Source organism: Lichenostomus cassidix, chromosome 10, assembly GCF_008360975.1.
Source record: "Lichenostomus cassidix isolate B80296 chromosome 10, HeHo_3.0, whole genome shotgun sequence".
Lineage (NCBI taxonomy): Eukaryota > Metazoa > Chordata > Aves > Passeriformes > Meliphagidae > Lichenostomus > Lichenostomus cassidix.
In genome coordinates, this window is record NC_139491.1 from 10,095,775 (window position 1) to 10,108,489 (window position 12,715).

Below are 12,715 nucleotides of genomic sequence, written 5' to 3' on the forward strand. Positions count from 1 at the left end.
GTGGCACAGAATTTTCACCATGTACCATGAGCAAGGCATGAGAAACACAACCGTGTGCCCACCCCAGTGTGGCCAGAATTCATGCTGCTGTGCTGTCACAATCCCTTCTGACAGATCACCTGGGCTCCTCTCTCATCCTCAAAGCAGCCCCCAGTCAGGAGCCTGCAGTAGTTATAAACTGCCTTTTGCACTTTGTGCTGCATCACTTGAAAGAAAGAAGCTACTCTCAGTATTTACTTTCAGCTAATTTAGGTTTACTTTTTTTGTCAAGGATCACACTTATGAAATGATGTAGCAAAGTCAAGTTTAACAAAAACAAACAAACAATTAAGTCTTGAAATGTAATCCAAAATTAAGTGTTTAAATAAAATCAAGTGTAATATAATTGGCAAGTAACAGAACAAAAAAACTCAGCTAACTTTGCAATACAAAATTAAAATCAAACCCAGAAAAAATGGTTATTTTCTGGTGAAATTAAATACTCATGCATGCTATAATACCTTCCCCTCCCCCTCTGCCCAGGTCTAACTTTTGAAAGGTCAGGGATGTCTGCTCAAATAAACACAAAATCTAATATGCACACGAATTTTCTAGTGCAATTTGCTGTCACGTTTCTCTGAGATAAAGTAAATACACTTTACATCTCAGAGTAACCTGTGCTATTATCAAATTTCCTCACGAAGGAGAGGGCTGGAGGCCCTGGAATTGGACATGCATTCCCAGCCTGCAAAAGGATTCTTTGCAATGTAATGTCTCACACTCTGTGGCGCTCAGCGGTGACACCCTGAAGCACTTTTGTTATCGATACTGACAAGGGATATGCTGTGGCCTGAGGACAATAGCTGTGCCCAGGCTGCAGCACTATACACACAGCACGCTTCAGAAAATAACAGACTAGAGTTCATGCAACTTGCAAGACCCAAATCTCTTTTCAAAAAAACTCCGTGTGCACCTCATCTCAAACCCCTGCTAAACCACTGCCGGCGGAGAGTACCCTGCACACTCCAGCCTGCAGTCCTAGGACACCTCAGCACCTCGGCCAGGACACCTCAGGGTTTGTGTAAAGCCCATGGCGTGCCAGCAGCTCTCTCCCTGCAGCCGCTCGCTGGTGTCACCCGAGCGAGGGGAGCGCAGGGCCGCTCCGGAGTGCAGCAATCGCAGTTTCTGCGGCCGCAGGTAGCGCAGGGCGAGCACAGCCCTCCGCCGCTGCCTCTGCCAGCAGAATCCCAGTGGTTCTGCCGTTTGGGCGTCTGCATGGCACCGCTCCCGCCGCCGCAGCGGCACCAAGGCCTCTGCGGGCGCACAGAACCTTCCCACCGCGGCCCCGCAGCGCTCCCGAGCCGCGCTGCCGCCTCTCTTCACGGCACCGCCGCGGTGGGGCGGGAGCTCCTCAGCCGCTCCGCAGCCGCTCCTCGGGCGGCTCCAGCCCCCCGCACCGCCCGCTCCTCACCCGCCGCCCGGCGCTGCTCCCGCGCGGCCCTCGCAGCCCCCGGAACCAAAGTGCCGGGCTCGGCCGCCGCGGGGAGGCGGGGAGCGGAAGCAGCCTGAGGCCGGGAGCGGCTCCCGCCGAGCCGCCTGTGCCTGAGGGGGTTTCGTTCGTCTGTGGTCTCAGGGCCAGAATGCCCTGATCCGTGTTTTGTGTCACAAAAACTTGACCAGAAACCACATCCAGCTACCTGGCCGGGGGGGAGAATCCCGCCGCCCCAAAGCTGGTCCTCTCAGGTGTTTCCCGCCTGTGAGCAGTGCTCAGCGCTGCCCCTCAGCCAGGCACCGCCTGGGGAGCGCTGCCGCGGGAGGCAGAACTCCGGGAAAAGCAGATTTTTGGTTTTTCCCTGTATTTCCCCCCCGCACTTAGTAGTATCCTTCGAGCATATTTATTGACACTGAGGGCTAGAAGAATGGTGCTACTGCCTCTCTGCTTGTTTTGCATCTCTCTGAAGGGGCCATGGGATCTCTGAGGGGTTCCTTGGCCTGGCTGAGGGTGCTGCTCCATAGCAGCATTTACTTAGTAGTCACTCTTTAGTGACTGCATATTTAGGTGGAAGTGGCTGAACTAACATAGTAATTGTGGTGTAGAGGATATTTTTCTCCGCTCAGTGAAATAAAGTCTGTGATATATTAGTTACAATAGCTTCAGGGGGGAAATTGACATTATAGGCAGTTTTTATGCCAAACTTGGATCTCAGTTACACCCCTAAGCCCTCACTGATTTCAATGGCAGAGAATTCCTAGCAGCACTGTTGTTTCTTGCTTTGTTTTGACTTGATGAGTTCTCCATGCTAGCAGCATTTAACACATAGCAGTCATAGGGAAAACCAGTGACATTTGACCATATTTTTTCATCACATTACGCTGTGGCAGTATGTTGTGATGTGCAGTAGTTAATTACATTAAAAAATGTTTACTGGGCACAAAAAGGGAGACTTTTATAATGGTTTCAAAAATTATTTCTTACCAAACTTATGTTTTGCTAAGTTTACCCGATCTTATTTTATTTGAATTATTTCTTTGGGTGCTTGATCTGGAACTTGTTTGGGAACAAACCAGTCTTCCATATTATTTAAAATAAGGCTCTGAAATCTGAATGACTTCTTTGTATATTTTCATTCTTTCCAGTTATTTACACAAAAACTGTAAAAAAACCCAAGACTCACACAATATTTTTAGGAATGTTTGTCATTTTACTTTCATTTGGGGTTCTTTACTTCAGAATACACTAAAAAGACAGATTTGTATTTTCAAACCAGCCTTTCTCACACTTGTTTTCTGCTCAGTCATAACTCTAAAGTCTGAGTTTTTAATTATACTGAACTCAGCATATGCCAGTTGATTGATTTCAGTAAAAACTTCAGCTAATATGCAAACTTCACATAGATTCCAACTTCTAAACAAAAAACTGAATACATAAGAATAGTGGCAGATTTTTTGCTTTTTCTTCAGTGTGCATTGTAGATGTGCATGAATAATAATAGTGTAGTAATATGGAGGTAGTAAGAAGGAAATGGAAGCTCTATCTTTGCAATTAAATGCCCTTACATATCTTTTACATTTAGCATGTTTCTTACCATCTAAAAACGTGTAATAGGATTTTGTTTATTGGAAGAAACTACAATGAACATGCTCTCTCTATGCTATGGTGATAGCTTTGACTGTCAGTTTTAGTTGTCTGAAGTTTAAATATTTACTAATATATGTTATCTAAGGGGTTATGTAAGACATTTGAGTGAGAAGAACTCTTAATGTCTGTCAGCAGGAAATGCAAAAGCCTCCTTTTACTTTTGAAGCACTATTAGGGGCTCAAGATTTGGTGAGTCCAATTGGCTATTATTTTAACTATCCATGTGTATGGAGAAGTGAACATGTAGGAGTCCGGTCCTGAGCAAAACCCTATGAATGTAAATATTAAGAATTGAGTGTAGATTGTACTTAAAGACTCTGGGGCACTGCAAAAGAAGTTTATAAAAATGGCAAACCTTTAAGAGAGCAACTTTTGTGCTGTTAACTTTCTTCTTCCTCAAAGCTTTACCATGTCTGCCTGCTGTACAGCAATTTTCTGTTGTTGGAAGCATGCTTGAGTGATGACACTGAATCAAGCTTTGTTTAAAAGATTTTATTAGATCATGGTATTACTAATGTAAGACAAAGTTGTGAACCCCGAGGCCAAAGGTTCTGATGAGGATGAAGATGGGGGGGATAGGTAGTTAGGATTTTTTATGAGCTTTCTGTGTTTTCTTATACTGGTGAAACTGCTAGGGAAATCTTTGCCTATAAATGTCTTTCTATTTTGTTGAAGAATTTAATACAATGTGGTTACCAGTGATTTGTCAGAATGACATTCTTTTTGGAAGAAGCAGGACATTCCTTTTGACCTGCCTACATTATTTGCAAGTATTGATTCACTCGAAGCCTTTAAAACAGAAAGTTTGCTCTTTTGAGCTTTGAACCAGAACTTTTTCTCTCACTTGAACAAAGAAACAAAAATGTTTGAAAATATGTGGAACAGTTAATTATAAAACATAATCTTTTCTTTAAAAGGTATCTGTCTAAGAGGAGGAACCTGACAAAAATGGAAACATTTTAATTTAGGATAATGTCAAAACAAAACATTGATTTGTTTACATTTTCTAGTTGGTTTTACTTACTATTTTACCCTGAAATAACAGCATCACAGAATGAACATGTATGTATTAATAGTTTAATTGCAGTCAATAGCATTTCATTGACTTGCTTTTTCAAAGACATAATTTGTCCTGCTGCCCTGCTATTAAGATGGAGCATATCAATGTCCTTCAGGTGTCCTAGAGTGCTTAAAACCACACTGATTACTCTGTTTTAATGCTTACTAAGTTATTTCAGGAAAGTGATCAATTTGATGATGAATTTGAAACAACTACCTTTGGTTTCAACAATTCACTCAAATATTTAAGCTGCTAGTTTAAATTCTTTGCTAGATCAAGGAACAGAGTTTCCTCCTGTGCTTCCAAGGCTGTTCTCAACAGATGGAAGGCATTCCTGGCCTTTCCGACAACTTAAATTGCACATGATTTTATTTGTCTCTTTAGAAACATAATGACCCTTTTTTCTTGAGTTATCTCCTTCTCTAACTAAAAAGTTATAGTCTTTTTAATTACTCTGTGTCTGCTGTAATGGGCCTCCCTGGTCTATTTCTGTTTTTCTGGCTCTTTGAGATGATGTAATCATCTCTGAATGCAGTACATGAGAGGGGTGGAAATCGCAGTCTGCATTGCAATGTTGCCAAAATTAGAGATTCTTAGATGTAAAATGCATTTATACTTGTGTTGCAATTCTTTATGCAAAATAAAGTTCACAGATTACTTAATTTAATCTTTTCATTTGTATAATTTTCAGAAATAGCTGTTTTTACAATGTACTGATTGCAGAAGGAATGCTGAGCTGTATCTCTCTTGATGAGCTTTACGCTTTGGTGAGTAGGTTACAAAAACATTATTCCTTGTGTGTTATATATAAATATCTGTATGAACATCAGTCCACTCTCAGACATGGAGAAGAGAATAAACACATGTCTCTGAAGCACAGAATCGTGCTGAAAAAGTGTTTTCATGACAATGTGGCCCAGCATATCTAGAGGAACATCTTAATGCCCTTGAACAGAGCACCCAACAGGCATTGGTCCAGATAAGTGTTTACAGCTTTCCCTCAGTCTGTGAGTGTGAAGTGTCAAGTTTATAATTTAAAAAAGCCTAATAAACTAAAGTCCCAGTTCTGCCTGGGTTTTAAGAACATTTTGTTTGGGCCTAAAAAAAGTGCAAGCAAATATCTACGAAACATATTCTCCACAGATCATGCTGTTAATAAAGGAAAGATGAGGCCAAAATGATGACTTTTAAACCTTCCAATCCTTCCAGTGATGCAGGGGGACTGTACAGTGTGTTAAGTTTTGTGTGTAGACACATTGAGATGTAGATCCAGATATATGTAAGGTCTTTTCCTGATTAGAGCTTTTAATCAGTGAAATCATCAATCCAGCCTCTATTTCTAGCTAAACATTGCTAATTTTTCTAAGACATTGTTACTGAGGAAATTACTAGAGAGGAAATTCTGACTCAGACAAATGAGATGTGGAAAGCAAAGGAGTATTAAATATTTTAAATTCTTTTTAAGGATAAGACAAGAAAGATCAAATTTTCTTCTTTTTCCCCTTGGATACAGAAATGGAATTACACCTATCTCTGTATGGTTTTTGGGGGGAAAAACCCAACTTGAAAGAATGCTTTGGTTTCTTTATATCTCCAAGAGTATCTTGTAGTCACTTAAAGTATGAGTTTTAGACCTTTGTTCTGTATCGGAAGTGTATTCACAGTTCATAGTGTGAATTGTCTTAGCTGATAATATTGTTAATTTCATTGTGTGAAACAGAATTGATTATGACATAAGTATTTGTACATTTTTCAGGTTCCCAAATACATTGCTGAGGAGTCAGCTAATGGTAGAAATGTAGAAGTGGGTTTTTTTACCTTGCATGTAAAAAAGTACACAGCATTCTGTCTTATGAGTATCGTTTGACTTGGAATAGGTACAGATTCCCAATATTCACCAGGTCATTGTTATCACCAACACAGAACAATCTCTCTGAAATCCTGACTTTTGACCTATATATTATGTTGCTATTATTAATAAAAATAAAAATAATTTCACTATTTTTTGCAAATTAACCTATCATTAAATGGTATTGCACTGACTGAATGTCATAATCTATGTTAAAATAGTTGCAAACTGTTAAGACTTAAAAATATTGTAAATATTCTGCATGAATTTTAACTGCTTCACATTTATAAATGAGGGAAACCTAATTCCTGTCATTCATTCAAGTCCAAATACTGTCAAGCTGATAAAAACAAGTTGTGCTGAGTGAAGGATTGATTTCAAATTCAGATTGTTGAACAGCCTTGATAAACAGTGTTTTTAAATACTAAACTGTTGATAGCACTTGTAGCGTTGTGGCCCCAATCCAGCCGGCAGCCCCCAGCGCCACACGAAAAGGACAGCCGGCAGTGCTGGGCAGCACTGGGTGCCCCACAGCAGTGAGTGTGGCAGTGAACTGCAGAGCTCAGGGGACAGAAGTGTGCTGGGCAGATAAAGCAGAGGCAAGGGAAACGCAGCCTCTTGATCTGGGGTTCCAGGGAGGTTATTGTCGCTGTTGAGCCGCTAGCAGAGAAGGAAGGCCCCGATTCTCAGCGTGGCATAGAAAAAAGTACTTTATTGTTTGAATCCAACATATATATAGAGTTTTCAAAGGTCACCCAGATTGGTCAGCCAGAAACCTCCCCCTAGGCCTGATTGGCCAGGCCTGCACTGTCCAAATCTTGAGACACTGTTTTTAATAACATCCAAACTTTATCTTTGTTTATAAAACACAAAAGGAATTCTCATGGGAAAGACCTGTGCTAGCCACAGGTTATTGGTAGGTCCAAACAGGGGAGGCGAAGGGCAATAGAAAATGGGTGGAGAGACGCAGGTCAGGGAACAGGCAGGAAACCAAGGCTCAAGAGCCCTGAACAGAGGGCGACAGGGGATTAAAAGGGAAGGGAAAAGGGGAGTGGTCAGCTCTGGAGAGCCAACCAGGGAAGGTCCGAGGGGGGAAGGAAAGGGTTACAATCCAATCATCAATAAACAAGGGAGGGTACAAAGCTCAAGAACCAATGAGGAACCAAACTGGGGAGAAGGTACTAGAACATAACCATATATAAAACAGAGGTGGGCGAGTGCACGGAGCCAATAGTCTCCTGAGCTGGTGCATGGCAAATCTTCCAGGCCACAGGGGCTTATGGGGCTTGCCGAATTGTCGCCCTAACTAACAGAGCAGGTCTTCTCTTTTAGACCCAGGATCCCTCGTCCTTAGGTGCAGCTCCCTGCAGAGGGTTGCTCAGGCTAGTATGTCAAAGGGCCACCGCAACAAGCAGTTGCCACAAGTGTGTTTTGATGACCTGATCTTGAGATCCCCAAAGGAGTTGGTTTTGTTCCTCGCACTAAAAGCTAAGCAGTCCCCCTGCAAGTTTTTTCCTTCGTTGTTTTTGCAAACTCAAAGAAGTTCCTGTATGCTTGTGGATTCTGTTTCAATTTAAAATCCTTGTACTTTTTACCTTTGTCTAGTTTGGATTTGTTTTGTGGTTTTAGGAGTTTTTTAATCTCTACATTCCATGTACTGAATGTTTTTCCATTGTTTTGATAGAAAATTGTTCTCAAAGTCTAGAGAAATTTGTTTCTCTCAAAATAATCTATTGCAGTGTTTCAGGATTGTTTGTGGTCGTGGTTTCTCCAGAAGTTTAACAAGTAAATTAATCTTAAGTATTCGTAGATCTGTTATTATCAAACAACTAATCTGTGTATTCCACAAGTACAAAACGGCAAGTGTTTTACTCATGAAGCTCAACTGCATCAGCTGTATGTCCGAGATTAACTTCTCATGCAACTTTAAAGAGCTGTGGTTGAACAAATGAAGAATTAGTTTAGTTAGCAAGTTTATATCATGAAGCTTGAAAAAAACTTTTAGGTGAAAATGACTGTTTATTTTACTTTGCTTACTTTGTGTAATGGTGCAAAAGTTTATAAAAGGTATGAGTTTGGAATATTTAGGTTAAGAGCATAAATCAAAGTGTATGCGTTCTGTTACCTCAGGTGATCACTATGTTCTTTATTAAAAAGAGAAGGAAAGTATTTGTGTGGCAGGAGACTGTGATTATGTACACTGCCTTTGATTCAGTACATCACTTAGATTCCCTCTGAATTGTTGGCTGGTAAACTTAACATATGCTTCAGATAGTGCATGTTTTTCAGTGCTATTCTGAATCAGGAACTACTTCAGTATACTCAAAAAATTAAGTGCTTAGAAGTTGTTAAAATGTTTAGAAGAAAAACATATTGGTGTAAGAGAATGCACCCCTCTTGAAGCCTAACCAAGACCCCTTGTTTGACAGAATGGCAGATTTTGTGGCACATTTTCTTCTTGTTCCTGGGGATGCTAAGGATGCTCCTTCTCAGGTAAGAATACAAGTTGCATTTTTGGTGATACATGGGTAGCTGCTGCATTTCGGCTCATAAAACTATTAGCATGACACATAAGCCAATTTACCTACATCCAGATTGGCAGCTTTTGGCTCCAAAAGACAGCTGGAAGCACATGCATGTAAGTACTAGAGAGAGAAAACAACCAAAATTGGCAAGGAAAAGCTGGAAATTATTGTGGGCGGTCACTAAAGGGAATTTTTGGGCTCATATAGTATGTGAATAGTAAAATTGAATTATAATACTAAATGATGTAATTTTTAAAAGCTTACTTGATTTTCATTGAATATAAAAATTAAATATTAACAAATATTACTTATTCTGCATCCTAATTTTAACCCCAAGGAATTGTTCAAATGATGTAATTTGTTGAAATCAGCATCCTCCAATTCAGGTTTAACTGAACTTGGATTTATACATTGATTAAGTAAGTTTTTGAGAAGTGAATTCCCTGATTGTTCATACAGTTGACTAGTATTTCACACAAATAACAAAGGGTTATACTTCTTTTTCTTTAGTAGAAGGTCTTCTCTACAGCTCACTTGAATATTTTTGTATTAATTAAAACAATTACAATGTGAAATCTCTTTTGTAGACTTTTTAGATATGGTGTTATTCTTATTTTTCAGGTATATCCTGACTGGTTGTCACAAGTCATTTATGTTGCCTTCTGGGAAGTACTTCCTGAATCTATTAAATATTTTGGTGATGACATTAAGGAGGGATTGGTAGATTTAGTTTTCCAGTGGATATCAGATACTGGTAAGATATTTTCCTTCTCCTGAGGCATATTTTTTTCAGACTACCAGGTGTGCATTTCAGTGAGAATTTATTGCTTTTTCCCCAAGTAAAGACATACACGTATACATACATAGAAAATGCAGTACTAGAAATAATGGTGTCAAATCTGGCTTTCTCTGCTCAGTAATAATAATTATGATGATTTCTTAATACTAGTTGTTGGTATATAAATATGGATAAATATTTTAAAACAATACCTTGGAAAGGAAGCTAACATGGCATTATTTCTCCTTAAGAAAAGTAAAACTGGATCAAACATCTCAAAATGTTTTTGGCAAAAGTAGCTGTTTGTAGGTGGCCATGAAGGTACCTCTCTATAAAAAAAGAGTGGTTTTTTGTAAGTATTCTTACATGATTCAGTCTTTACCTGTCCTAGAAATGTCAATTGGAAGTAATATTATATTACCATTAAAGGAAGTAGTATTATATTACCATTAAATATCTGCATGTTTTGACAGTAAAAGTTTATGATTTTTAGATTGCATATGTCATTTGATATCCATTCCAAAACTTAGATTTAGAGCAGATTTTTATCTTTAGTGCTCATTTATTTAGGTTTCATGACAATGTGGATTTCATTATCTTGTATGTTGAAGCTGATTGACAAATGCAATAGAAATCAGGTTTTTGAAGTAGATGTAAAATACAGAAATATTTTCTCAAAACCTTTCTCTGTGTCAGTCACTGTTTGTTGGGCAGAATTTTCTTTTTAGTTACAGACAGAGAAAATTGTATGTAGAAAAAGATCACCCTGAAAAATTAAATTTACCGAAGGAATATGTACATCAAAGTTATACATGCTCCAAACTTCTGAAGCGCCTTTAACTTGGAAGGGCTGGATAAGCCCGCAGTATTCTCCGTAATGTGTAACCACTATAAATAGATAATGGATGGATTTAACTGAAATTTAGTCAGACCAGAAAAAATCCCAGGAGTCTGGGAGGCCACTGCTATGGCACAGATTCTGTGTTTGCATGAAACTTACGGTGTGGGAGCTGTGTAAAATTCTAGTGGAATGAAGACTGAAAACCACGGAATAAAGTCAATTAAGTATTGCTGCGAGAATAATTCGCAACCTCAACAAAACATATGCAAATGTATTAAATTACCAGAATTGGAACAACCACAAAGTAAGGATATTCACCCATGTGCAAACCCAAGCAGAGCAGAAGGGAGATAGCAAAAACTGTTCTGGTTGACTTTAAGTATATGAATATAATTATTTCAGTTAACAGGCTTGGATTCCATGCCTAAAGTTGACAGTGGCATAAAAATTTGCACATTGGAGACAGGAAATAAAGCAATTTTAATTTCATTTGGGGATGTTCATAGGGTGATTTTCAAAATTCACATAAACATTTTTCTAAATTAAATTTTTTTAATTTTAGGTCTAAAACCAAGGAAATGTGTGTGGAAAAAAATGGAATCTCAAAAGCCTACCACAGTAAATCGTACTAGTAAAGATGCTACTGCTAACTTACAAACTGGTGCATTTACCAGTTCTGCAGCAGCCAGTCAGTCTTGTAAATATTTTAAACACATAATGCATGTGACTGTTAATTTTGGAAGAAAACTTACTGTACACTGTAAAATCTTAATTGTCAGCATAAATTATTACTAATGTTTTCGGTTTCTTTTGCACAAAACCAAAACCAATTAAAAATTAATTGTGAATTTTGATCAGCTCTAAACATATATCCTGCCAATATATTGATAATTCCATTTGATACAACTATAAACAATATTATGAAGTTTTTAAAGAAGCTGCTGATATTCCATTTTGGTTTGATTTGTCAGTTTTCTTATACTAATGACAGCTACTCTTTTTTCTACTCCTTTCTCTGGTATCTGGATCCCATTTTCCGTATGTCTTGCTTTGTAGCATCTAACTTTTACCCCTTGTCTTCGCTGTCCCCATGGATCAGACCTTGATTTTTATTCTTTCAGACTAGCCTTCTGTTCTTTCTCATGGCCACTCTTTTAGCTTCTTTTTTTCAAGCTTCTTGTGCTGTTGCTTCTAACTTGCTCTCTAGAAGATGTTGCTTCTAGCTTGCTCCCTTTCTGAATGTTATCGAGCATTTTGTTTCTTCAGGGTAGCCAGTTTCTTCTCTCTTCACCCTTCCTGAAATTGCTGTTTTCCTTCAAGCATCTACAGCCACAGTTTTATGCTACCAATGTACTCCTACTCCTTTTTGTCAGTCTGTACCAACTCTAACCATAACTTTTCCTGTCCTTGCCTTTTTTTCCCTGTGATAATTTTTGTTTTCATGGGCTCATGTTCTTTTTCTGAATTTAGATCCTTCCCCATTCATCAAGGTAGGAAAACCTTATTTTTCTTGCAAAATAATTCAGAGGAAAATATCTGACTGGAAACTTGTAAGTTTGCATTCCCAGTCCCCAGCCCATACCATTTTCAATGATACCACTCTGATATGTTTTTTCTACAATTAGGTTAAATGCTTAGGAAAAGATGGAGGGTTGTCTGTTGTGCCTGTTAATGTTGAGGAGAGAAGGTTTGGAACATGCTGTGCTCAGGAAATCCTGAATTAATGAGGTACTGCAGCCATGACAGAGGAAGGGAAGTGTTCTGTCATGTGGTTTCCACAAAGCTTTCTCTTTTAATGTGGATGTGCAAGAGCTGTGTGAGGCTATCTAAGCAAAGAGAGTTCCTCTTGAGGCCTAGCTGAAGATTTTAGTCTCTGCAAATGGATACAGCCTTATGGAATGTTTGTATATATTGGCTATGCACAGCTGTGACTTAATAAAGTGAACTATCTTACTGTCATTATGTATTGCCTGTTAGCTTTCCTGAATAATTTTCCTTTTTCACTTCAGTGTTTCTTTAAAAGTACAATTAATGTGGTTTCTTTAAAATTGAAAATCTGTGTTACTCTCATCAAGTTACAGTCTTGAAAGGAAATTCTTGTTTACAGAATCCATTTTTTGTGTGTTGCTCAGTTTGCAGTACAGTGTTTAGAAACGGAAATGGATCTGTGTTTTTAAGCAGAGAAACATTTGGGTGTTTTTTAAAACCAAAAAACCTAAACCCACTGGAAACATTTGTCTGATTTTTGTAAATTCCAATGGTTTCATTCTAGTATAATCATATTTCCTTTTAGATCTTGGTGCTTTACTAGTGTATGAAAACAAGAGTATGAAAACGAGTAGAAAGTGCTTACTCACGAAGCAGGTTCAATAAATCACCTCAGCTGTTGATTAGCACTTCTGACCTCAGAGAGCCTGTTTTAATGACAATAATCCTGAAGTCATTGGAGCTGTTATCTTGATGTTTCTTGCCAAGATATAATGATGTGTTCTTTCCTGTGACAATAAAGTAATAGGGAGAAGCCTTACTATTTTAGCCCTCCTA